The sequence below is a fragment of the Lissotriton vulgaris genome, chromosome 6 (genome assembly GCF_964263255.1).
Source record: "Lissotriton vulgaris chromosome 6, aLisVul1.2, whole genome shotgun sequence".
Classification (NCBI taxonomy): Eukaryota; Metazoa; Chordata; class Amphibia; order Caudata; family Salamandridae; genus Lissotriton; species Lissotriton vulgaris.
The window spans coordinates 90,475,374-90,502,578 of NC_141694.1; the positions used below are offsets into that span (position 1 = coordinate 90,475,374).

At 51.2% G+C, this 27,205-nt stretch overlaps 1 protein-coding gene across 1 annotated transcript in view; it reads left to right on the forward strand.

Annotated features, from left to right (window-relative positions):
- Positions 1–27,205, forward strand: part of LOC147706847 (exportin-5-like) — a 2,027,127-nt gene that overhangs the window by 1,662,396 nt on the left and 337,526 nt on the right. The gene's annotated exons all lie outside the window — the stretch shown is intronic.

The following is a 27,205-nucleotide window of genomic DNA, read 5'->3' on the forward strand; positions in this document are numbered from 1 at the left end:
GGCATCAAGAAAGATACAAGCAGCACACGATCCTAGAACATTTCAAGATCCATCAACTTTAGTGCCTTCCAAGTAGCCAATGTTATGCCTTATACTGAAGAAATAATACAGTAAAAGAACGTCCAAGCCGTCGCGTTTAAATGCTGTTAAAGTTATTTAACAAACTAAAGACGATTAAATCAATAATCTGGACTTTAAGCACTTATTTGCTTTGTCATTCACTTTTTTTGAATATCAGATCCCAGACACATCCTCAGACACAAGTGGATACTTGCAAATTAGTGCACGTTATACCAATACATGTGACAAAACATAAATGAACGACAAAACATAAATCGGCATTGTGGTTTGACAGGGCAACGAAAATTGCAAACAACAATAAACAGTGGTTGTGTACATTAAAAAAATAGTCTGAATTTGCAATACAATAGCAGCAACTGGACAATCTTTAGCAGTCTGATTATCTTTAATATTCAAGGTGCTGCTGCACACTGGGAAAAGCGGTTACGCCTAGTAGATAAAGGTTTTGACAACATTCCTACTGAGGCAAACTTAATTAAATGCAAGTATCCCCGCGTTGTATAGTGCTGACGCTTTTAAATTCCCAAAGTTATTAAGGGGATTCTCTTTGAGCATAGACTAGATTATCTGATAGTGAGATAGGCATACATCCCTAGGGTGCGGTCCCAGTTGGCCAAGGAAACTTGCATGGAAGCTCAGTTTTTTAAAATCTTGTGAGACAAGTCGATGGGATCTTGTTGTTAGTTTTACGAGCTGCTGGCAAGCAATTGATGTTTCATTTCAAAGATGCGTTGTATCTGTTAAGCGTGATAACTTATTGCGGGACATAAAAAGAACACCTGTTACTTGCTAGGAACAAACTGCCAGATATAAAGAAGGTAACACGACCATGATACCCTGAAGATGTTAGAACTTCTTTGCTTCTGGCTTGAATATTGTGCAATATCCATGCACTATCAAAAACGTTGTTGAAAACAGCATGGGTAAAAGTTTTACAATCCTTGGAGGGCTGTCTGGCCAGCTACTGAGTAAGACACCTCTTCAGAAAGGGTTGTCACCAGTCCAGATGGGTACCCCACTCCTGTAGGGGATATCTGTACACCATACACAAGCTATGTTTATGGTAGTAGCCACAAAGGTTGCTGAGCCCTCGATTGAGCTTTACTATTGTGAGTCTCTATATTAACACTCTTCCATGGCTAGGTTTTGCCTTAACTGCTTAGTCGATCATTCGTGGTGCTTAGACACTGCAGGGGAAAAGAAAGAAAAGCCCTGTCACGAAGAGGACAGGAAATAAAAATCTAGATATACAAAGTATAATACCTCAAGTTACTGTAAGAATAAGGTGCAGCAAACAGCTTGAGAAAATCATTTAAAAAAAACTACAGTTGAGTATTAAGTGACAAGGTACTATACAACCTCTTCCAAGATTGAGGCTTAGTAAACAATCATGAATATTAATGAGTACCCACGAGAGAGCACAGAAAGTTATTTACCTCTAACACCAGTACTTTACCTTGGGTATCATCATTAAAATCACAAATCGCATTCCATCCTCCACAATAGTGAAATGCATATTTCTGATATTCATCATTCCAAATGCAAGACTCCATGTGAGACCTCAGCAAACAGTGTGTGGGAGAACAGCGAGAATAACAGCTGTCATCTGTCTCTGAAAGGGTCTCTTTTTTGTACGAAATTAACTGTTCAAATCATGGTAATAGATGTCTATCGGTGGGATTGGAAGCAAACGTATAACATGTGCTGGATCAGGATCTTTGGTCAGAAAGTGTCCTTACCACATTAACATGCTAGAGCTGAGTTGCTCTTTTAAATTCTGACCCAGGCAGACAACACTACGACGCACTAACTCAACAAACAAGGTTGGACCAGGCCCAGCACTCTCTCACTGGAAACACAGACAATTTGGCACTAACTTCTAGTTAAGAACTTAACCACTCAAACAGTTTTTCTTCCAGGAATTCAAAATTCCCAAGCAGTTGTCGTAAGCAGACTCCTACAAGAAAATTTCATACGTGAAATAACAACATATGATTAGACATCTTATAGATATTGTCATAGTTTTGCAAACCCTTTGGGACTCTTCTCACTTATAACTACACCAATAGTTCCTTGACACAGAAATCTACGTGAAAGGCACCTCTGCTCCTGACATCTCATGTCTCAAACACTGTCTGACCTCTTCCAGACGTGGATGGTAAGTACAGCCCAACCCAAAAAAATTAGAATTCCCCTATTTCCAAAAAAGCAAGAAACAACGTGTCCAAACCTGGCTAGATGTCATGAACTTTGATAGATTTGAACCCAACTTTTACCCCTTACTAGCTCACCTGGATTCACCCTGAATGCCAACCAAACCCTCACTAATCATATCTCCAAGAAAAGCAAGATTGCCTAAGACCAGCTCCCTGTCCTGAAGAAAATGAAGCCATTTTTTAGAGAAAGAAATTTCAGAACTGCTGTTTAAGCTGTCTTGCTCTTGAATCTAGATTGAGGCAGTGCCCTGCTCCACAGACACCGAGAATCCATATTGGCCTCCCTTAAGGCAGCATGCCTCATCAAGGACCTGAAGAAATATGAACACATCGCCTCACTGTGATGAGATTCCAATAACTCCCTTTTCCATTCTGTACCATAATCAAAACAACCTGCTTCATCTACAAAACCAATATATCTTAAAGAGACGATTAGTTATAGATTCCTTACCTTAGAACTATCCCAAGGTGTCAGACTGGAATAAAATTCGTAGCAGTACCCCTAGGCGTCAGTAGGTTGCGTCAGTCGACTCCGCATTTGGCGCCGGGATGACGTTGCGGTATCTACTTAGACATCGCCCCTGCACGCTGATGTCATTTCTTTCTTTTTCTACACCAGCCAGCGCAGATCCGGAGAGAGTGGTACCTCTATCACTTTTTGACTGTCATTTTTCGACTTTTTGTCAACATCTTTTTTGAATCGTTCGACTCCTGGTGCACAGGGATGTCACATCGCTGACCGGCTTCACACTTTGTGACTCCTGTCACAAATTGATGTCGGTTACGGAACCATACCTGTGGTGCCTGGACTGCGCCCACGACCCAAAGTCGTCCTCTGACTGTCGGGCCATGAATCCGGCCTCTCGAGTTCCCGGTCGAGAGGGAGGTCGCGGGACTGGTTGCGAAGTCACCACCAACACTAATCTTAGTCTTCAGGTAAGTCAAAGCACATAAAGAAGGCTAAGAAGCACCATTGCTCTTAGCATTCTCCCCGTCTGTCAGCTGACGCGACGTGGAATGCGGAAGGTCTTCCTTCGGCTATGTCCACGGAGCCTACTGGGTCGGCTCCGAGCTTCCCTCCCTTCCTGGGAGCCAGAGCGACCCCTGTCAACCAACGTAGTTTTTATGAAGGCTTCTGTTAGAAGTTGGCCTGGTATATGATGTCCACTATTCTAGTGGGCACCCTGTATCAGTCCAAACAACCCTTATGTTGATGATTGTAAAGTCAGCCTTATAGACCATCTATCCTAGTGGTAGCATGGACAAAGCAGTCTTAGGCTAATACTTCAGAGAGCATGTAAGCCAATTGTTTTACCAATAATAATTCCTTGAATATCAAATGAAAGGACACCACACAAGGTATATATCAAATATATATATATATATATATGTATATATATATATATATATATGTATTTATTACTAACACAACCCCTCTGCACTCTTTATGAGGTGAGAGTTCGAGATACAGCACAAGTTACTCCACAAGCATACTGTACGTTGCACAAATACAATTCTGCCCTAGGGGCCTCACACACCATATGCTAAGTAAGTGGTATAAGAACCACTTCAGGAAAGGTGAGTAGGCCTAGGGCCTAGGAAATCGCTGGGGCTACACTGAACAACCAAAGGTTAGGAAGTAGGAGTCCCACAGGATGCGTGTGCAGTGTCTAAACACACGCGGGTTACCATAGAGTTTCAATGGGAACGTAAAAGTCACAAAGTAATAGATTTCGGACACCTCCAGGTGGACGACGGGAAAACCCTGTTGAACTAGGACACTTGGATAGTTATTACCCATGGGAGCACCGGAGTACTAGAGTTACCTCACCCAGGGAAGCCGGGTGCATAGGTGTTCTTTCGTGTCGGGTTTCGTTGCTGAATCCTATCGAGAGCTGCAAGAAAGTGCTGCAAGCGACCAGGAGGAAAGAGTCCGGGTGGATCAGAGTCGAGACGAACCCGAAAGCAGAGGGGACAGAGTCTTGGTCACTAGCCAGTGATCAGGAAGGAACCAGGCGATGTCGAAATGCAATCAGGTGAAGAAGTGAAGCTTGTCTCTGCAGCCACATGGACCAGGAGGCGGCGACGATGACCAGGAGCTGGATACGGACTGTCCCACGAAGGATCTAGCTGTTGGCGGTGTCGGTATCCGGATTGGACCCAACAAGCCTTGGCAAAGGCAATCCAAGCAGGATGGGACGATTATCTTCTGTTCAGACCAGCAAGGCCTGGGGAGCTTCTCTTTTGCTGGGAAGCTGGAGCAAGCCCGGAGCAACCAGGCAAGCGGTGTTGTTTCAAAAGGATGTCTTCAGAGGGGCCACTAGCCAACAGGCTAGCAACCGCAAAGACGCGTCATGCTGAAATGCAGGCGCAGGCCCCACGCGACACTCGTGGAGTGTGGACAGCTGAGCTTCGGTGCACTTACTGCTCGGGTCTGGGGCTTCTCAAACCCCAATGCACAACTTCGAGGATGCCTCAGAAGCTGCACAGGTAGCAAAAAGCAGGTAGTCCAGGATGTCCGGTCTCACGTCTCTCGTGTCCGCCACGGGTCTCAGCTTTGCTGTGGATGTGGGTCGGAGTCAGTGAAGTCTGAAAGTCCAGATTCTGCGTCGCTAAGTCTTCGGGTTCTGGGGGGAGTGTCGACAAAGCAAACCGGCAAGTTACTGATGGTGCCTGTTAACACAGGGTGGTCACTCCTTGACCAAAAGGGAGATGTCTTCAGTCTTCCAGTCGAAATGGAACGTCGAAGGTCCAAGAGTTTGTTTCAGAGTTTCTTTCCAGGATAATCTAATGTCTCTAGACACCGCTCCTAACTTTATAGCAAACTAAGGGGCTGGATTACCTGCTAGGTCCCTCCTATGGGTGGAACTTGAGAAGGGGGTGGTTACACCCATTTCTCTTTGTCCAGTTTTGCGCCAGAGCTGGGGCTGGAGTGCCCCAGCAACTGGTTTGAACCGGGCTATGCATGGAGCACCTTGTGTGCCCCAGGCAGCGTCTGGAAACAGCAGTTTCCATTGAACCCACTCTGCCCCAATCCACTACAGGCTGTCAGGGGAGGTGCTAGCACCTCTTTCGACAGGAAACCTATTGTCCAGGCCTCCCCTCCCCTGTCCATCAATTGCTGTTTTTGCATTTTTCACCCCGAGTGGGATGGGTAAGCTCATACGTGAGTCCCATGCTCTCCACACCACTGGAGTCAAGCTATCCTGGCTGAAGACGGTTGATAGCCAGAAACCGGTCCTAGGATGCTTGATTCCAGTCCAGGAAAGACATGGCTTGGCAGTTCGGGCTGGACTGTTCCCATGAGGCACACGGTCAAGGCTGATTTGCATATGGCCATGTCTGAACTGGGTGGTGTGGAGTGCAAAGAAACGATGGATTTAGGACCAGATCTCTGTACTGGGGTGAATGTATGACATTGTTCTGCATTTCGTCCATCAATTGTTGTTTTTGGCGTTTCGTCCAGCAGCAGGAGGTCAGACTCGTGTCTGTGGCAGCAGCATCCATTTTGTGATGCTGAGGCTCTTTAACCGGGTAAAGCAGTAACTACATATCTTCTCCCTCTACAAGGGTGGAATGCTATCCCCGACACCTTACACGACGCACAAGTTACTACTTGTGTAACGATATATCTGTAAGAGACATTAGTTAGTGATAGATTCCTTACCTTAGAATATCCCCAGACGTCAGACTGGATCCAGAAATGTTTGCGTAGCAGTACCCTTGCGCGTCGGTAGGCGTCGTCTGCGGCTCCGCGTCCGTCGTCGGAGTACTTAGACGCCGCCTCCGCGTGCTGACGTCAGTTCTTAGCCACAGCTTTTCCGCGCCAGAAAACGCAGAGCCATGAGAGAACCAACACTGGTGCCATTGAAACTAGGGCCCTGAAAGGGGATGACCTTAACCCTAGATATCGGTTCGCAGAACGGGGAGGATGGGTGGGTCGGTAAGGAATCTATCACTAACTAATGTCTCTTACAGATATATCGTTACACAAGTAGTAACTTGTGCATCTAAAAGACACGTTAGTGATAGATTCCTTACCTTAGAATAGATACCCCAGCAATACCAACCCCGGTGGTGGGTCTGCGAACCAATAATCACACCAGAAAGTCCTGGAGAACGGAACGGCCAAAGAAGCCATCCCTCCGGACTTGACTGTCCAGGCAATAGTGTCTTGCAAACGTGTGCAGCAAGGCCCACGTAGCTGCCTGGCAAATGTCCTGCAAGGGCACTCCCCGGCCCAGGGCAGTTGTAGTTGCCGTGGTTCGAGTGGAATGAGCCCGCAATCCAGCAGGGGGCTCCTTTCTAGCCAAGGAGTAGCATGCCTGGATACACAAGATGATACATCGGTAGATGGTCCTCTTATGTACCGCTTTCCCCTTCTTAGCGCCCACGTAGCCAACAAAGAGTTGGTCATCCACCCGGAACTGGCGTGTGCGATCAAAGTAGAATGAGAGCGCACGTTTTGGGTCCAGACGGTGGAGCCGCTCTTCCTCTTTAGAGGGGTGCTGTGACGGAAAGAAGGTTGGCAAAGTGATGGACTGCCAGATGTGGAAGGCTGTGACAACCTTGGGCAGGAAAGATGGCTTAGTACGCAACACAACCTTGTCCGGATGGACAGAAAGGAAAGGAGGAGTACAAGAGAGGGCCTGGAGCTCACTCACTCTCCTGGCAGAGGTGATGGCAACCAGGAAAGCAGTCTTCAGTGTAAGAAGGCGGAGAGGACAGTTGTGAAGTGGCTCAAAGGGACAAATGACACTTCCGTGTTGCTGGAAGCACTGACAGCATGTGGTTTCACTCAACTGGTGAAAGGACCCACCCACCGAGCTGGTCACACGCTCGATGGGATTTTCTCTAATGACCAGAGACTTTCAGTTACGGTTCCTTTCTCCCTCTCCTGGTCAGACCACTTGGCCGTTCCTTTCAATGTGGCCTTCCCTAGTCAGGAAAGTTTCAGGAAAGTCCCGAGTACTTTTGAAGTACGCAGGAATTTTAAAAACATCGGGGAACATTCTTTTGACCCATGGACTTCCAGTCTGTCTTCTATTTGGGAGATGGATCCCTCTTCAGCGGTGCCGCATTATGATAACATTCTTAAAGAGGCCCTGGACGAACTGGCGCCGGCTCGGTCCTGTTATTCTGCAAGGAAAAGACCATCAGCCCCTTGGTTCTCTGAACAACTCAGACTCCTTAGGCAGGAAGTAAGGAGACAGGAGCGTCGATGGCATGCCAGTTGGGATCTCAAAGACAGGGAAACTCACAAAACCCTGCTCAAGAGATATAAGTCGGAAATTATCAGGACCAAACAAGACTACTTTGTGGCCCTGACTTCCTCCCTTTCATCTCCCAAAGAGCTCTTCAGGATCGTGGACTCTCTCACATCCCTTCAGGTCCCCGATCCGGTTGTTCCATCTCAGGAGCTCTGTAATGACATTGCTCGCTTCTTTCAGTCCAAAATAGCGGACATTTACTCTGCTCTGGAGTCTCGGAGGCTTTCAACGGCTGAGCCACCAGTTACTGTAGTCCCGGATGTTCCCTCGGCAGAGCCTCCCTTGGCCGGCTATCTGGAATCTTTCCCTCCGCTCTCCCCACAAGATCTCGACACACTGCTTGATAAAACCAAGTCAGGGTCTCCACTAGATGCTTGCCCTCTTAAGATCATGAAGCAGTGTAGGGGATCTCTTCTACCCCCCCTACTTGAGATCATGAACGGGGCTATGAGGGAGGGTGTCTTTCCACAGCAGTGGAAAAATGCTGTGGTCAAACCTCTTCTTAAGAAACCCTCCCTAGATCCTGGGGTTTTAAAAAACTTCCGCCCCATCTCACTGCTTCCGGCCCCTGCAAAGATGCTCGAGTCCCATCTAAATGGGCATCTAGCTGCCTTTGTGGAGAATTCAGGCTGCCTAGACCCTTCCCAGCATGGTTTCAGGAGGGAACATAGCACCGAGTCCGCCCTCACCCTGGTTCTCGATTCCATCCGCATGAGTGTGGATGAGGGCCGGACATCCCTCCTGATCCTTCTGGATCTCACAGCTGCCTTCGATACCCTATCTCCCCGGGTCTTAACATCTCGACTGGGTGAGATTGGGGTCCGGGGGGCAGCCCTGGGTTTGCTCTCTTCCTTTCTCGACCATAGGGAGCAGAGGGTAATGCTGGGAAAATTTCTATCTCCATCCCTGTCTGTGCAATGTGGGGTCCCTCAAGGGTCGGCGCTCAGTCCCACCCTTTTTAACATCTATGTGACCCCCCTTGCCAGACTTATTAGATCTTTTGGGATGGAGGTAGTTTCCTACGCGGATGACACTCAGATCCTCGTGTCTCTCTCCCAGTCAATTGAGCTGACCGCCTCCAGATTTAGATCTTGTATGGAGGCCGTCGGCCAGTGGATGATTTACAATTCACTGAAATTGAATGGGGAGAAGACCGAGGTGATGGTGTTCGGCGGAAGGGAAGATATTTGGTCCATGGAGTGGTGGCCTGACTCGCTCGGTCTCTGCCCTAAGCCTACTTCTTCGGCTAAAAATCTCGGGGTGATGATTGACCCTACCCTGGACATGCGCCAACAGGTCAACAGGACGGTATCGACCTGTTGGGGTATAATCCATGTTCTTAGGAAAATTAGGAACTACCTTTCCCTGCAGGCAAGAAGGCAACTTGCTGTCGCCCTTTTGGGACCGCGTCTGGACTACTGTAATGCGCTGTATGCTGGACTGAATAAGAGTCAGATGCAGCGCTTGCAGGTAGTCCAGAATGCGGCAGCCAGATTTGTCCTCGATCTTCCTCGACGCTCTTCGGCCACGCTGGCCAGGAAGCAGCTGCACTGGCTTCCGATAAAGGAGCGGATCGTTTTTAAGTCCATGTGTATGGTCTATAAGGCCTTGGCTAAAAGCAGCCCTACAGGGATTAGAGCCATCTTGACCTATTACAACCCTGGCAGGAACCTCCGCTCCTCCAATCATTCTCTCCTCCACATCCCTCGCATTCGGAAAGCCAGATGGGGTGGTAGGGCATTCTCCCTCTTGGCTCCTAAATGGTGGAATGATCTTCCATTAGAGCTTAGGTCCCTCCCTTCCCTCCAAACTTTCAGAGCTGCCCTTAAAACACGCCTCTTTGTCCAAGCGTACATGTAAGTGCATGAGTGCCCGCGTTCTGATCTTTTTGTTAGGCGCCTTGACACCTTCGGGTTTTAGTTTGCGCGTTACAAGATGCACAATAAATAAATAAATAAATAAAGGGAGCGCTCATCAGAAATGTAAGTACAAGGTTCAAGTCCCACTGAGGCATCACAATCGGAACAGGAGGAAATGTGTGTGTGATGCCTTTTAGGAATCGATTTACAATATGGGACTTGAACAAAGATGGTTGATCAGGCAGCCTTAAGAAGGCTGAAAGGGCAGAAAGATAGCCCTTGATAGTGCCCAGAGCAGAGCCCTGCTGGGCAAGAGAAAGAAGGAAGAGAAGAACCTCAGAAAGAGGGGCAGAGAGAGGATCCACAGCCTTTGCTGTGCACCATGCCACAAATCTGTTCCACCTGCAGGCGTATACCGACTTTGTGGAGGGACGCCTGGCTGCCAGAATGATGTTACAGACTTCAGGAGGCAAATCAAATGGCCTCAACTGTCGCAGCTCAGTCTCCAAGCATGGAGGTGGAGACTGGACAGGTTCGGATGGAAGACCGTCCCCTGCTGCTGCGACAGAAGGTCCTCCTGAAGAGGCAGACGAACCGGGGGATCGACTGACATACTGAGTAGCTCTGGATACCAGGACCTTCGTGCCCAGTCCGGAGCCACAAGGATGACTTGGGCCCGGTCGCGCTTGATCTTCTTCAGCACTCTGAGCAGAAGTGGTATAGGCGGAAAGGCGTACAACAGACCGCAACTCCACTCGCGACGAAAAGCGTCGCTGAGCGAGTGCCGCCTTGGAAATTCCAACGTGCAGAACTGATGACATTGCGCGTTCTCTTCTGTGGCGAATAGATCTAACCAAGGGTCTCCCCACTGCAGAAAGAGACCTTGCGCCACGCCCGAGTTCAGACGCCATTCGTGATCCATCATGCACCGGCGGCTGAGTTTGTCCGCCCTGGCGTTCAGAGAACCTGCCAGGTGTTGAACCACCAGAGTCACGCCCTGATGTTCCAGACATTGCCAGAGGCGCAGAGCCTCCTGGCAGAGGGTCCACGACCCCACCCCGCCCTGTTTGTTGCAGTACCACATGGCGGTGGTGTTGTCCGTGAACACCTGCACTACAGTCCCCCGGACAGAGGGGAGGAATGCCTTCAGTGCTAGACGAATCGCCCACAGCTCCAACAGGTTGATATGGAGCCGGGACTCCGCAGGAGACCAGAGGCCTCTGATCTCCGCCTCTCCCATGTGGCTCCCCCAGCCCTGGAGGGACGCGTCCGTCACGACTACGTGCTCCGGTTGGGGAAGGGAGAGGATCTGCCGCTGACCCAATCGCGGTCCGTGAGCCACCACTGCAGCTGTCTTGCAGTGCCCTCCGAGATCAGGACGTGGTCGGACAGGTTGCCCTGATGCTGGGCCCACTGAAACTTCAGGTCCCACTGCAGAGCCCACATCGCCACCTGGTGTGATGCACCAGTAGGATGCAGGAGGCCATTAGCCCCAGGAGCCGCAGCGTCAACCTGACCGAGATCCGGGATAAAGGCTGGACGAGTGTGATGAGAGCCTGAATATCCCGGACCCGCTGTTCGGGCGGATAAACCCGAAACTGCGCCGAGTTTAGAACCGCTCCGATGAAGAGGAGCTTCTGAGAGGGGCACAGGTGTGACTTCGGCACATTGATGGAGAACCCCAGCTGGTGCAGGAGATCCGCCGTAGTCTGGAGGTGGCTGACGACTGTCTGGGACGAGCCCGCCTTCAACAACCAGTCGTCGAGGTAGGGGAAGACTGAAACCCCTAGCCTGCGCAGATGAGCTGCGATCACCGCCATCACATTTGTGAGCACCCGTGGGGCGCTGGTAAGGCCGAAGGGGAGCACGGTAAACTGAAAGTGCTCCTGGCCAACCGTGATCCGCAGGTAGCGACCTGTGGGCCTGCAGGACGGGAATGTGGAAATGAGCGTCCTGCAAGTCCAACGCTACCATCCAGTCTCCTGGGTCCAGGGCAGCTAGGACCTGAGCCAGTGTCAGCATTTTGAACTTCTCCTTCCGGAGGAAGCCGTTGACGTTCCTTAGGTCCAAGATGGGGCGTAGGCCCCCTTTGCCCTTCTTGGGTACCAGAAAGTAGTGGGAGTAGCAACCACACCCTACTTCTGGCCCAGGAACACGCTCGATGGCTCCCTTGGCCAAGAGGGCCGTAACTTCCTCCTGCAGAAGTCGCAAATGATCCCCCGATACACGGTGGTTCTGCGATGGCATGGCTGGAGGAGTCGCCTCGAAAGGGGGTCGAGTAGCCCCTTCGGACGATTTGCAGCACCCACCTGTCCGACGTGACAGTGCGCCAGTGGGAGTGGTGATGGCGAACCCTGCCACCCACTGGCGTCACATGGGCCTGAAAGCACAGACTAGGAGGGTTTTGAGGCGGATGCTGCGGGGGAAGGTGTGGACTGACCTCGCCGTTGTCCCCTACCGCCGCCCTACTCCTTAGGCAGGAAGTAAGGAGACAGGAGCGTCGATGGCATGCCAGTTGGGATCTCAAAGACAGGGAAACTCACAAAACCCTGCTCAAGAGATATAAGTCGGAAATTATCAGGACCAAACAAGACTACTTTGTGGCCCTGACTTCCTCCCTTTCATCTCCCAAAGAGCTCTTCAGGATCGTGGACTCTCTCACATCCCTTCAGGTCCCCGATCCGGTTGTTCCATCTCAGGAGCTCTGTAATGACATTGCTCGCTTCTTTCAGTCCAAAATAGCGGACATTTACTCTGCTCTGGAGTCTCGGAGGCTTTCAACGGCTGAGCCACCAGTTACTGTAGTCCCGGATGTTCCCTCGGCAGAGCCTCCCTTGGCCGGCTATCTGGAATCTTTCCCTCCGCTCTCCCCACAAGATCTCGACACACTGCTTGATAAAACCAAGTCAGGGTCTCCACTAGATGCTTGCCCTCTTAAGATCATGAAGCAGTGTAGGGGATCTCTTCTACCCCCCCTACTTGAGATCATGAACGGGGCTATGAGGGAGGGTGTCTTTCCACAGCAGTGGAAAAATGCTGTGGTCAAACCTCTTCTTAAGAAACCCTCCCTAGATCCTGGGGTTTTAAAAAACTTCCGCCCCATCTCACTGCTTCCGGCCCCTGCAAAGATGCTTGAGTCCCATCTAAATGGGCATCTAGCTGCCTTTGTGGAGAATTCAGGCTGCCTAGACCCTTCCCAGCATGGTTTCAGGAGGGAACATAGCACCGAGTCCGCCCTCACCCTGGTTCTCGATTCCATCCGCATGAGTGTGGATGAGGGCCGGACATCCCTCCTGATCCTTCTGGATCTCACAGCTGCCTTCGATACCCTATCTCCCCGGGTCTTAACATCTCGACTGGGTGAGATTGGGGTCCGGGGGGCAGCCCTGGGTTTGCTCTCTTCCTTTCTCGACCATAGGGAGCAGAGGGTAATGCTGGGAAAATTTCTATCTCCATCCCTGTCTGTGCAATGTGGGGTCCCTCAAGGGTCGGCGCTCAGTCCCACCCTTTTTAACATCTATGTGACCCCCCTTGCCAGACTTATTAGATCTTTTGGGATGGAGGTAGTTTCCTACGCGGATGACACTCAGATCCTCGTGTCTCTCTCCCAGTCAATTGAGCTGACCGCCTCCAGATTTAGATCTTGTATGGAGGCCGTCGGCCAGTGGATGATTTACAATTCACTGAAATTGAATGGGGAGAAGACCGAGGTGATGGTGTTCGGCGGAAGGGAAGATATTTGGTCCATGGAGTGGTGGCCTGACTCGCTCGGTCTCTGCCCTAAGCCTACTTCTTCGGCTAAAAATCTCGGGGTGATGATTGACCCTACCCTGGACATGCGCCAACAGGTCAACAGGACGGTATCGACCTGTTGGGGTATAATCCATGTTCTTAGGAAAATTAGGAACTACCTTTCCCTGCAGGCAAGAAGGCAACTTGCTGTCGCCCTTTTGGGACCGCGTCTGGACTACTGTAATGCGCTGTATGCTGGACTGAATAAGAGTCAGATGCAGCGCTTGCAGGTAGTCCAGAATGCGGCAGCCAGATTTGTCCTCGATCTTCCTCGACGCTCTTCGGCCACGCTGGCCAGGAAGCAGCTGCACTGGCTTCCGATAAAGGAGCGGATCGTTTTTAAGTCCATGTGTATGGTCTATAAGGCCTTGGCTAAAAGCAGCCCTACAGGGATTAGAGCCATCTTGACCTATTACAACCCTGGCAGGAACCTCCGCTCCTCCAATCATTCTCTCCTCCACATCCCTCGCATTCGGAAAGCCAGATGGGGTGGTAGGGCATTCTCCCTCTTGGCTCCTAAATGGTGGAATGATCTTCCATTAGAGCTTAGGTCCCTCCCTTCCCTCCAAACTTTCAGAGCTGCCCTTAAAACACGCCTCTTTGTCCAAGCGTACATGTAAGTGCATGAGTGCCCGCGTTCTGATCTTTTTGTTAGGCGCCTTGACACCTTCGGGTTTTAGTTTGCGCGTTACAAGATGCACAATAAATAAATAAATAAATAAAGGGAGCGCTCATCAGAAATGTAAGTACAAGGTTCAAGTCCCACTGAGGCATCACAATCGGAACAGGAGGAAATGTGTGTGTGATGCCTTTTAGGAATCGATTTACAATATGGGACTTGAACAAAGATGGTTGATCAGGCAGCCTTAAGAAGGCTGAAAGGGCAGAAAGATAGCCCTTGATAGTGCCCAGAGCAGAGCCCTGCTGGGCAAGAGAAAGAAGGAAGAGAAGAACCTCAGAAAGAGGGGCAGAGAGAGGATCCACAGCCTTTGCTGTGCACCATGCCACAAATCTGTTCCACCTGCAGGCGTATACCGACTTTGTGGAGGGACGCCTGGCTGCCAGAATGATGTTACAGACTTCAGGAGGCAAGTCAAATGGCCTCAACTGTCGCAGCTCAGTCTCCAAGCATGGAGGTGGAGACTGGACAGGTTCGGATGGAAGACCGTCCCCTGCTGCTGCGACAGAAGGTCCTCCTGAAGAGGCAGACGAACCGGGGGATCGACTGACATACTGAGTAGCTCTGGATACCAGGACCTTCGTGCCCAGTCCGGAGCCACAAGGATGACTTGGGCCCGGTCGCGCTTGATCTTCTTCAGCACTCTGAGCAGAAGTGGTATAGGCGGAAAGGCGTACAACAGACCGCAACTCCACTCGCGACGAAAAGCGTCGCTGAGCGAGTGCCGCCTTGGAAATTCCAACGTGCAGAACTGATGACATTGCGCGTTCTCTTCTGTGGCGAATAGATCTAACCAAGGGTCTCCCCACTGCAGAAAGAGACCTTGCGCCACGCCCGAGTTCAGACGCCATTCGTGATCCATCATGCACCGGCGGCTGAGTTTGTCCGCCCTGGCGTTCAGAGAACCTGCCAGGTGTTGAACCACCAGAGTCACGCCCTGATGTTCCAGACATTGCCAGAGGCGCAGAGCCTCCTGGCAGAGGGTCCACGACCCCACCCCGCCCTGTTTGTTGCAGTACCACATGGCGGTGGTGTTGTCCGTGAACACCTGCACTACAGTCCCCCGGACAGAGGGGAGGAATGCCTTCAGTGCTAGACGAATCGCCCACAGCTCCAACAGGTTGATATGGAGCCGGGACTCCGCAGGAGACCAGAGGCCTCTGATCTCCGCCTCTCCCATGTGGCTCCCCCAGCCCTGGAGGGACGCGTCCGTCACGACTACGTGCTCCGGTTGGGGAAGGGAGAGGATCTGCCGCTGACCCAATCGCGGTCCGTGAGCCACCACTGCAGCTGTCTTGCAGTGCCCTCCGAGATCAGGACGTGGTCGGACAGGTTGCCCTGATGCTGGGCCCACTGAAACTTCAGGTCCCACTGCAGAGCCCACATCGCCACCTGGTGTGATGCACCAGTAGGATGCAGGAGGCCATTAGCCCCAGGAGCCGCAGCGTCAACCTGACCGAGATCCGGGATAAAGGCTGGACGAGTGTGATGAGAGCCTGAATATCCCGGACCCGCTGTTCGGGCGGATAAACCCGAAACTGCGCCGAGTTTAGAACCGCTCCGATGAAGAGGAGCTTCTGAGAGGGGCACAGGTGTGACTTCGGCACATTGATGGAGAACCCCAGCTGGTGCAGGAGATCCGCCGTAGTCTGGAGGTGGCTGACGACTGTCTGGGACGAGCCCGCCTTCAACAACCAGTCGTCGAGGTAGGGGAAGACTGAAACCCCTAGCCTGCGCAGATGAGCTGCGATCACCGCCATCACATTTGTGAGCACCCGTGGGGCGCTGGTAAGGCCGAAGGGGAGCACGGTAAACTGAAAGTGCTCCTGGCCAACCGTGATCCGCAGGTAGCGACCTGTGGGCCTGCAGGACGGGAATGTGGAAATGAGCGTCCTGCAAGTCCAACGCTACCATCCAGTCTCCTGGGTCCAGGGCAGCTAGGACCTGAGCCAGTGTCAGCATTTTGAACTTCTCCTTCCGGAGGAAGCCGTTGACGTTCCTTAGGTCCAAGATGGGGCGTAGGCCCCCTTTGCCCTTCTTGGGTACCAGAAAGTAGTGGGAGTAGCAACCACACCCTACTTCTGGCCCAGGAACACGCTCGATGGCTCCCTTGGCCAAGAGGGCCGTAACTTCCTCCTGCAGAAGTCGCAAATGATCCCCCGATACACGGTGGTTCTGCGATGGCATGGCTGGAGGAGTCGCCTCGAAAGGGGGTCGAGTAGCCCCTTCGGACGATTTGCAGCACCCACCTGTCCGACGTGACAGTGCGCCAGTGGGAGTGGTGATGGCGAACCCTGCCACCCACTGGCGTCACATGGGCCTGAAAGCACAGACTAGGAGGGTTTTGAGGCGGATGCTGCGGGGGAAGGTGTGGACTGACCTCGCCGTTGTCCCCTACCGCCGCCACAGCGGTTTCCACGGCCGCCACCGCGTTGGGTATTACCCTGCGGAGCGTGGCTGGCAGCACGTGTGGGCGCACCCCTTCCGTGTCCACGAAAGGAGTGAAAGGCAGCCGATTGCTGGCGTGGGGCCGAAAGGCCCAAGGACTTGGCCGTAGCCCTGGAGTCCTTAAAATGCTCCAGCGCATGGTCTGCCTTGTCGCCTAAGAGGCGACGGCCATCGAACGGCATGTCCATAAGTGTGTTCTGGACATCAGCCGAGAAGTTGGCGGACCTCAACCAGGCATGGCGTCTTACCGCCACAGTCGTTGCCATCGCTCTACCCAGTGGGTCGGTGGTATCCAGTCCACACTGGATAGAATATCTGGCTGCATCCCGACCTTCCACAAGGGCTTGGCCGAGTTTGGCCCGTACCTCCAACGGACACTCTGGCAGCACTTCAGCAACCGTATCCCACAGAGAGTGGGTGTAGCGGCCCAAGAGGCATGCGGTGTTTGAAGACCGCAGTCCCAGACTAAGGGATGAGAAGATCTTTTTGCCATACTGCTCATACCTCTTGGATTCCCTGTCCGGCGGAGCCGACGGGAATGCGGTTTGGGAATTGGAGGCCTGGGTGACCAGGCTCTCAGGGTTGGGTTTGGTGGACAGGAAACATGGGTCACCAGGGCCGGGCGGTGGCGTCTGGCCACGTTCCTATCTACGGGCGAACCCGTAGCGGGCTTGGACCAAGTGCCCAAAAGAACGTCAGTTAAGGCCTTGTTAAACGGCTGCAGAGGCTCGACTGAGCATGACTGCGGCTTAAGGACCTCAGTGAGGAGGTTAGTCCTCACGGCTGCGACGGGGAGCTCAAGGCCCAAGGCCTTGGCTGCCCTCATCAACACCACGCTATAGGTTGCCCCCTCCTCCGTAGCCACGCTAGGTGGGGAGACAAAGCCAGTGTCAGTTGAAGTGTCTAAACCACTGGCTTCCCCAAGTTCACCTGCCCACTCCCAATAAGACTGGCACTCACGTGTCAGAGGGTCCTTAGACCCCTCCCAATCCTCCTCATCACCCATCACCTGGTACTCCGGGTCAGTAAAGGATGGGGCCGGTTCATGAAAAGTGAACTCACCAAACGGCGTCTGAATCGCCGCCGAGCGGCGCCGTTCCAGCGGCCCACGGCACCGACGACGGACACCTACCGACGCGCAAGGGTACTGCTACGCAAAAAAATTCCGGATCCAGTCTGACGCCTGGGGATATTCTAAGGTAAGGAATCTATCACTAACGTGTCTCATTCAGATATGCTTTGATAAAGCCAAACCAAAGTTCGCATTAACCGCAAGGATTATAATGCACTTAAGAGTATATGGTATGGCTATATCATAGAACAGCTATATGGACTTGGTTCCGAAAGCTGCAGACAGGCTCAGCTCATGCTAGAGCACCATCTTACATAAAACCAAGCACTCTGCCTTCAGGATTGTCAAGGCCTGCCATAGGAGTGACTTACAGGTATATATGTGTCTATATATAAGGGTAGATATAGGAATACTATATCTAAGCAAGGGGTGATTACAAAACCTTGCCCAAGCTGAGTAATAGCCTGTGGTGTCAGTTTGGATGGCCAGCCAGGGGTGGCATAATACATGCTGCAACCCCTGGTAGGCCTTGGATGCACCTATGCCCTGGGTACCTAAGGTACCGTATACAGGGGCTCACAAGGTGACCCAATAACCAATTGGATATGTACCTAAAGTACATGGAGTCCATTTTACAGTGAGAGCAGATAGCCTGGGGCCCTGAATAGCAGGATCCCAGGCCAACTAAGTCAAAATCAGCTAAACACTAGGCAAAAAGTTGGGGTAACCATATAGTCAGATATCCACCTTACTACACCTTCCACTCCATCTTTGGGCAGTCCGACTCCACTGCATGCCTTAGGGTCCAACAGACTCAGCTGGGGGTTCTAGGCCTACGATGCTGGCGGCTTCGGCCCCTGCACCGCAGGGCCCCCAGAGATCCAGGCCTGGATCCAGATCGGCGCCAGTCATCCTTAAGACACCTGCTGAATCCATTGGCCACACCTCTGCCCCCTCCGAGGCTGGTTGTGACTCCAGCTTGCGCCGACTCCGGCCTCCTCTGACTTGGGCCCAGAGCAAGACCAGCGTCGACTGGCACTTTTGTACCACGGTTCTACCCTGGTGTTTCCTATCGCCCTGAGTGGCAACCAGAGGATAGTGTGGAGGACTGGGAGGGGTCTGTTGACACTCTGGCAGACCAGTTGGGCGATCCAGACTGGAGAGAGGAATAGGGTGAGACCAGTGGTCTGGACACCTCTCCAGTCTTTAGCATGCTTTCTCCCCCTACCGTGGCTACAGAGGAGGGAGCCTTGTATGCTGTGGTGTTGCGTAGGGTGGCTGAAGCTTTGAACCTTGAGCGTCCTACGGTGGCGGTCAGGACCTACCTCCTGACTGAGGTGCTTCAACCGGCAGCAGCCTCTTCGGAGCACCTACTGCCGTTCAATGAGGCACTCACGGACATCCTTCTGGGCACCTGGTCCAAGCCAAGCACAGGGGCTGCTGTGGATAGGATTGTAGGAGAGTAGGGTCTGCAATCCTATGATCACCCAGATTTTTTGCTTTTGTTTCACTGGTTTACGACTTTCTCTGGCTGTGGGCCTGCCAATCAGACCCACAGCCTAGCTGTTCTCTCACTAAATTGACAGGTGTACCTTAGGTGCATTATCCAATTGGGACTGGGCCACCTTATCAGACCCTGTAACTCAGGGCATAGGTGTACCCAGGGTCTACCAGGGGCTGAAGCATGTATTATGCCACCCCTGGATGGCCATCTAAATCTGACACAACTGGCTGCACGACGGCTGGGGCAAGGTGGTGTAATCACCCTTTGCTTTAGATATAGTATACCTATATCTAACCCTAAAAATGGACACACAGATTCCTATCAGTCACTCCTATGGCAGGCCTTGACAATCCTGAAGGCAGAGTGCTTGGAATCGTGTGAAATGGTGCTCTGGCATGAGCTGAGCCCGTTTGCAGCTTGCGGAACCAAGTCCTAATAGCTGTTCCATGATAACGCATACCATATACTCTTAAGTGCATTATAATCCTCGCGGTTAAATGCTATCTTTGGTATTGCTTAATCAAAACATGTCGAGTAAGGTGTCATACGAATTGGAATACTAACCCCTCGCCAATTCTGGCGACGGGGTTAGCATTCCACCCTTCTAGAGGGACACGACATGTATGTAACTGTGAACCCCGGTTAAAGTCAACTGAAGCCTCAGCTCCACAAAATGGATGCTGCCACCACAGACACGAGTCTTACCTCCTGCTGCCTGGAGTCCTTCCAGCGAGGAGAGCTTGGACAAAGGGTTTCCTGTCAGGGGCGGTGCTAGCACCATCCCAGACTGGGTTTTGTGTATCCTGGGTAGGCAGGGCTTTACAGGAAGGTGATTGCAGAGTGGCACCCCGGTGCTCACTACGCATCTGCTGGCTAGAACCAGTTCCAGGGGCACACCAGCCCCTGGCCTGGGGAAAGTCCGGCATGGGAGAGGGGTGTAACCACCCCCCTTCCTGGTCCCACCCCTAGGGCAGGACCTAGTCGCGTACCCACCCCTTTCTTTAGGATAAAGGCAGGAGCGGGGACCCTTCCAAATTAGATCATCTTTAAATCCTGAAACTACTTTCTACGAAAGGAACTCAAGACTTCTTCTCAAGATTTCTCCCTTGTGGCTAAGGAGTAGTCACCCTGCACCCGCAGGCACCATCTAAGAACTCTGCGGTTTGCTGCACGTCCTTCCTCAGGAATCCGACCGACCAGCACGACGAGACCCGGCTTCCATGGCACCTCTGACCTCTACCTACCTCTACAGCTAAGCTGAGATCCGTAGGTGCTACGAGACCTCGAGGGACCGGCCATCATCAGAACTGCACGACTTCTATCCAGCACGACCGCCGAAGGATCCTCTGTTGAGTGCTTTGGGGTCCGAGAAGCCCCGACCCTTAGCAGCTCCAGCACCGAAGTCCAGCCTCCCAGCATCTCCACGATCTGCGTGGAGCCCTTCTGCTTTTTGCTGCTCACCGCGTTGTTTGGCTACTAGCCCGCTGGCTTGTGGCCTTCTTAACGACGCCCGACGACATCACTGCTGCTGGCCTGGTTGCTCCAGACTGGCCCTTGCTCCCTTCCAAAAGAGGAGCACCCCGGACCCTCCTGGTCCACTCCAGACGCCATTTTGAGTCCACCGCGTGGGCTTGAATTTGCCAAGACTTGTTGCCCCAATCCTGGGTCCAGCGACGTCGACAGCTTCATCCATTGTAGGACAGCTCGCACCTCCATCCTGGTCGCCGACAACGCCTCCTGGTCCGTGAGACTGCAGAACCCAGCGTCGCCCACTCACCTGGTCGAGGTGACTACCATCCGGTGCCCTCCTGGTGCCATCTGACTACTGGCTAGTGGTCACGAACTTGGTCCCCTCTGCTTTCAGGTGTCATCCATCTTCGATCCAGGCTTGGATCACTCGAACAATCTTCACTGGTCGCCTGCCAGTAACTTCTTTCTTCAGGCTCCTGGTTCGTCTACGAGGATTCCCGACGTCTTTTGAGACCTATGCAGCTGCAGCCCCTGGGCTAGGTAACTTCGGCATTTCGGTGCCCCAGCATAGCCTCACTATCCAAGGGTCAGGATCCACTGTCGTTTTCGATCTACCTAGTCGGGTTCGCCCGAGAACACTAACTTTGTGAAATCTAGCTACCATAGACTTTGTCCCGCATCCCGCGTGAGAGTGCACACTCTGCACCCAAGTCCCCTAGGCCTCCTACTAGAAATCTGAAGGTTCAGTAACGTAGTCCTAGCGATTCCAAAGCCTATTAGTACAGTACTTACCTGCTAGTAATTTCGCATTCCACTTTCATAGTATATGGTTTTTCGTGCCCCTCGGGCATTTGTGTAAATTGTGCAGCTTGAAGTATTTTTATAAGAGTTTTGTTGTGTGCTTAGTACCCTGTCCTCATAAAGAGTACAGGGCTGTTGTGATCTAAATAAATACACTGTTTATTTTCATAACATTTGTGTGGTGTCCTTTCACTTGGTGTTCAAGGGGTATATGTGATGGTATAACAGCTGGCTTAATACGCCCTCTAGAGTTTAGCCCGAAGACTGCTCGTATCCACGCTACTAGGATAGCTGGTCTATAAGGTTGACTTACAACCAATCACCATAAGAGTTGTTTGGACTGATACAAAGTGCTCACTAGAATAGTGAACATTATATATCAGGCCAACTTCTCACATTGGTGAGCAGCGGTTGGGATTTGAGCTTGCTGTTGTTTTACCACACGTATCCTAAGAATATCTTGTGAAAGATCACATAAGTACTCCAGGTACATATAACTTAGCTTAGAATACTCTGAGTTCTACTGAACCAGCTGTTGTAGCTCCTCAAGGCTTAGCACACCTTGGCTACAACTCTTAGCAAGGGATCAGTAGGCGAACAAATAGTGTAGGTAGGTGCATCACTTACACCACACTAGAATCAGCATGTCAGGCAAAGGAGGAAACTCTGAGTCTCCCCTTGTGTCAGTGGACCCTCCACAGGTCACTTCCAGATATGCTGCTCTTAGCTTCCAGGAGATGAGACAAGTGTGTACCTCCAGGAAGCTAAAACAGGGGTCTAACCCCACAATCCCATTCTTGATTGGTCTCTTAGAGACTTATGATGCCAGGAGGGCTGGTAACCCAGACCCTTCTAATCCAGATGGGAACATGCCTCCCCTAGAGGGAACCACAGGTGACCCTGACCTTATCCATCTCTCTGCAGAAGGTGAAGAGGAGGATGAGGATCTAGAGCCACCTGAGGATGAGGCAGACAAAGGTCCAGTAGTAGTTAGCCAGCTAACTAGGGACAACTTAAGCAGGCATGAGAATGGTACTAGGAGACCCCTGGGGCCCCTCTCAGGCCAGCTTAACATTGGGAATGGACGAGTTAGGTCTCTATCCAGAGGCTCTAACAGATCCATTCGAACCAATGGCTCTCAGGGCTCTTCTCAAAGAGGGATGACATCCCCTCAGAGGAGAGTGTATGAAGCCAAAGTAAGGGAAGTCAATCTGAGGATTGAAAGGGAAGAACTTGCCCTGGCCAAAGAAAGACTTGCCTTTGCTAGAGAGCAACAGTTGAGTGGACTAGATTTCACTGGTGGCAGCATTCCCCCAAGGGAAAACAGGAGTTTTGATACTAGACACCTGCGTAAGATAGTGCCCCCCTTTAAACAAGGGGATGATATCCACAAATGGATTACTGCTTTGGAGAGGGCCTGCACTGTACAGTGTGTCCCCCAAAGTCAGTGGGCAGCTATCTTGTGGCTCTCATTTGAAGGTAAAGGTAGAGATAAGCTCCTCACTACTAGAGCTGAGGATGCTAACACTTACCAAGTCCTGAAGAATACACTGATTGATGGGTTTGGCCTAACCACTGAGCAGTACAGGTTGCTGTTCAGGGATACCCAGAAAACTCAGTCTCAGGATTGGTCTGACTTTGTAGATTGTGCCACTAAGGCTTTGGAGGGCTGGTTGCTGGGCAGTAAGGTTACTGATTACACAGGATTGTATAATTTGATCATGAGAGAACAGATTTTAAACAATTGTCAGAACCAGTTGTTGCATCAGCATCTTGTTGACTCAGATCTGACCTCTCCCCAAGAATTGGGAAAGAAGGCAGACAGATGGGTCAGAACAAGAGTTAAGCAGAACCAGGGCCAGAACCAGGGTGGTCAGAAGAAAGCAGACCAGAAGGGTAAAGATTCTAAAGGTGAACAAAATGACCAGAAGTCTTCAACAGGTCCCCAACAACCCAAAGAGGGTGGGGGTCAGGCTTCCCAGAAAAAGAATAATCAAGAAGGCCAATCAAAAAGGTGGTGCCAATACTGTACAAGTAAAACTCACTGGTTTAGTGAGTGCACCAAGAAAGGAGGGCAGACTCCTGCTTCTGCAGCCCCTAAGGCACCTGTGCCCCCTAGTACAGCCAGCAGTAGTAGTGCACCTCCCAATGATTTAGAAGGGTTGTTAACCTTGGGTTCTGAGGGGTATGACAACTTAGTTGGCACACTCACTCAGGCTGTCCTTGTCTGTGCAGGGGATATGGATATACCCCCTGATGTCAGTCCCAATACTTTGGGCAAATACAGGCAGACACCTTTAATCAATGGAAGAATGGCTCAGGCCTATAGGGACACTTGTGCCAGTGTCACAATGGTGACACCTAACTTTGTGGACCCTGGACAGATCATGCCAGGTACAGATTTCCTGGTGACCAATGCAAGCAATGTCACTACCAGTCATAGTATGGCAATTGTTGCTTTCTCCTGGGGAGGGGTAAATGGCCAGAAAAAGGTTGTAGTTAGTTCAGACCTCCCAGTGGATTGTTTGTTGGGCAATGATTTGGAGTCATCACAATGGTCAGAAGTGGAGCAGAGGACTCACATGGAGATGTTAGGCTTGCCAGCACATGTGCTTGCTGTGACTAGGTCACAGGTCAGAAGATGCCCCACTGAACAGGTGCTGGATCCTGGAACAATGGACCAGACACCTCCCAAGAAGAAGAGCAGTAGGGTTAAGGCCTTGCCTTCCCCCTTGCCCCAGGTTGAGGATCAAGTCTCAGAGGAGGCTGACCTACAAGAATTGAGGGAAACTGAGCCTAAAGAACTTGAACTTGATCAAGTTGAGTTTCTGGGCTCAGGGGGACCCTCAAGAGAAGACCTGGGTAAGGACCAGTTAGACTGCCCTTCCCTTGAACCCCTCAGACAGCAGGCTGCTGCTGAGGCTGCTGGGAACGCCACAGGTACCCACAAGGTATACTGGGATGATGGACTCCTGTACACTGAGGCAAGAGACCCCAAGCCTGGCATGGCCAGGAGGCTGGTTATCCCCTTGTCTCAGAGAGGTTTCCTTCTTACCTTGGCCCATGAGATTCCCTTAGCAGGACACTTAGGCCAAACAAAGACTTGGGACAAACAAAGACTTGGGACAGGCTTGTCTCACACTTTCACTGGCCTCACATGAATGAGGATACCAAGGAGTTTTGTCGCTCCTGTGTCACTTGCCAAGCCAGTGGTAAGTCAGGTGGCACAACAAAGGCCCCCCTTATACCAATGCCTGTGGTGGGGGTGCCCTTTGAAAGAGTGGGGATTGACATTGTTGGTCCAATGGAACCCCAGACAGCATCAGGGCACAAGTTTATACTGGTGGTAGTGGATCATGCCACCAGGTATCCTGAAGCTATTCCCCTTAGGACCACTACAGCACCTGTTGTGGCAAGAGCCCTAGTTGGAGTATTCTCCAGAGTGGGCTTCCCTAAGGAGGTTGTCTCTGACAGAGGTGCAAACTTCATGTCAAGCTACTTAACTGCTATGTGGAAGGAATGTGGTGTCAACTAACAGTTCACTACACCCTATCATCCACAATGCAATGGGCTTGTTGAAAGGTTCAACAGGACCCTAAAAGGGATGATTCATGGACTACCTGAAAAGCTCAGGCGTAGATGGGATGTCCTGATACCCTGCCTTCTGTTTGCTTACAGAGAGGTCCCACAAAAGGGGGTTGGCTACAGCCCTTTTGAACTTTTGTATGGGCATCCTGTAAGAGGACCCCTGTGTTTGGTGAAGGAAGGATGGGAGAGACCTCTCAAAAAGCCTGCAACCAACGTAGTGTATGTACTTGGTCTCCGCTCCAGGATGGCTGAGTATATGGAGAAGGCATCTGAAAACCTTAAGGCCAGCCAAGAACTCCAAAAAGCTTGGCATGACCAAAAGGCTGTCTTGACTGTTTATCAGCCTGGACAGAAGGTGTGGGTGTTGGAGCCAGTGGCCCCAGCAGCACTCAAAGACAAATGGTCTGGGCCCCACACAATTCTTGAGCAAAAGTGAGAGGTCACCTACCTGGTGGACCTTGGAACTCCCAGGAGCCCCCACAGGGTGCTCCATGTTAACAGGCTCAAAGCATATGTCGACAGGAAGGACATGAGCTTGCTCATGGCCATAGATGAGGGACAGGAGGAAGAGAGTGACCCTCTCCCAGACCTGCTCACTCAGAATCCTGATGATGGGTCAGTAGATGGTGTTGTCTTTTGTGGCAGCCTCTCTGAACATCAACAGAAGGATTGCAAACAAGTTCTTCAATCCTTCAGGCATATGTTCTCTCTAACACCCAGTCAGACCAATTGTTGTACCCATGAGGTTGACACTGGTGACAGCTTGCCAGTTAAGAGTAAGATCTACAGGCAGCCTGATCATGTTAGAGACTGCATCAAAACTGAAGTGCAGAAAATGTTGGAGTTGGGAGTCATTGAACCCTCAGATAGCCCTTGGGCTAGTCCAGTAGTTCTAGTGCCAAAGCCTCACACACCCAGGGTGGTAAGAGAGAGATGAGGTTTTGCGTAGACTACAGAGGTCTCAATGCAGTCACTAAGACTGATGCCCACCCAATACCAAGGGCAGATGAGCTTATAGATAGATTTGCTTCTGCCAACTACTTAAGTACATTTGACCTGACAGCTGGGTATTGGCAAATCAGGTTAGCTGAGGATGCCAAGCCCAAGACAGCATTTTCTACCCCTGGTGGGCATTATCAATTTGTGGTAATGCCCTTTGGTTTGAAAAATGCACCTGCCACCTTCCAAAGGTTGGTGAATCATGTTCTCACTGGGCTGGATGACTTCTGTGCAGCATATCTTGATGATATTGCTGTCTTTAGCTCCACCTGGGAGGATCACCTGGTCCACCTGAGGTAAGTGTTAGAGGCACTGCAAGCAGCAGGTCTCACTATCAAGGCCACCAAGTGCCAGATAGGGCAGACACAGGTTGTATACTTGGGCCACCTTGTAGGTGGAGGCCAAGTTCAGCCACTGGAGAGCAAAATACAGTCAATCAGGGAAAGGGCTCCTCCAACCACCCAGACTCAGGTTCGAGCTTTCTTGGGCCTGACTGGTTACTACAGAAAGTTTGTCAGAAATTATGGATCAATTGTGACTCCACTTAATGAACTGACAAGTAAGAAAATGCCAAAAAAGGTTCAGTGGACAACAGGCTGTCAAAAAGCATTCGATGACCTAAAGCAGGCCATGTGCACAGCACCTATCCTCAAGAGTCAAGACTACTCCAAACCATTCATTGTCCAAACAGATGCTTCTGAGTTGGGTGTGGGAGCTGTTCTATATCAACTGAATTTTGATGGTAATGACCAGCCCATTGTTTTTATAAGCAGAAGGCTGACCCCCAGAGAGAAAAATTGGTCAGCTATTGAGAGGGAGGCCTTTGCTGTGGTTTGGGCCCTGAAGAAACTGAGGCCATACTTGTTTGGCACTCATTTCAAGATTCAGACCGACCATAAGCCCCTCTTGTGGCTAAATCAGATGAAGGGTGAAAACCCCAAACTGCTTAGGTAGTCCATTTCCCTACAGGGGATGGATTTTACAGTAGAGCATAGACCTGGCACTGATCATGGCAATGCAGATGGGCTCTCCAGGTATTTCCACTTAGAGCAAGAAGACTCACCTGGTCAAGGTTAGTTTATTGTCCCAAAGTTTGGGGGGGGTCATGTAGGAGAGTAGGGTCTGCAATCCTATGATCACCCAGATTTTTTGCTTTTGTTTCACTTGTTTACGACTTTCTCTGGCTGTGGGCCTGCTAATCAGACCCACAGCCTAGCTGTTCTCTCACTAAATTACAGTGTGTACCTTAGGTGCATTATCCAATTGGTACTGGACCACCTTATCAGGCCCTGTAACTCAGGGCATAGGTGTACCCAGGGCCTACCAGGGGCTGAAGCATGTATTATGCCACCCCTGGATGGCCATCTAAATCTGACACAACTGGCTGCACGACAGCTGGGGCAAGGTGGTGTAATCACCCTTTGCT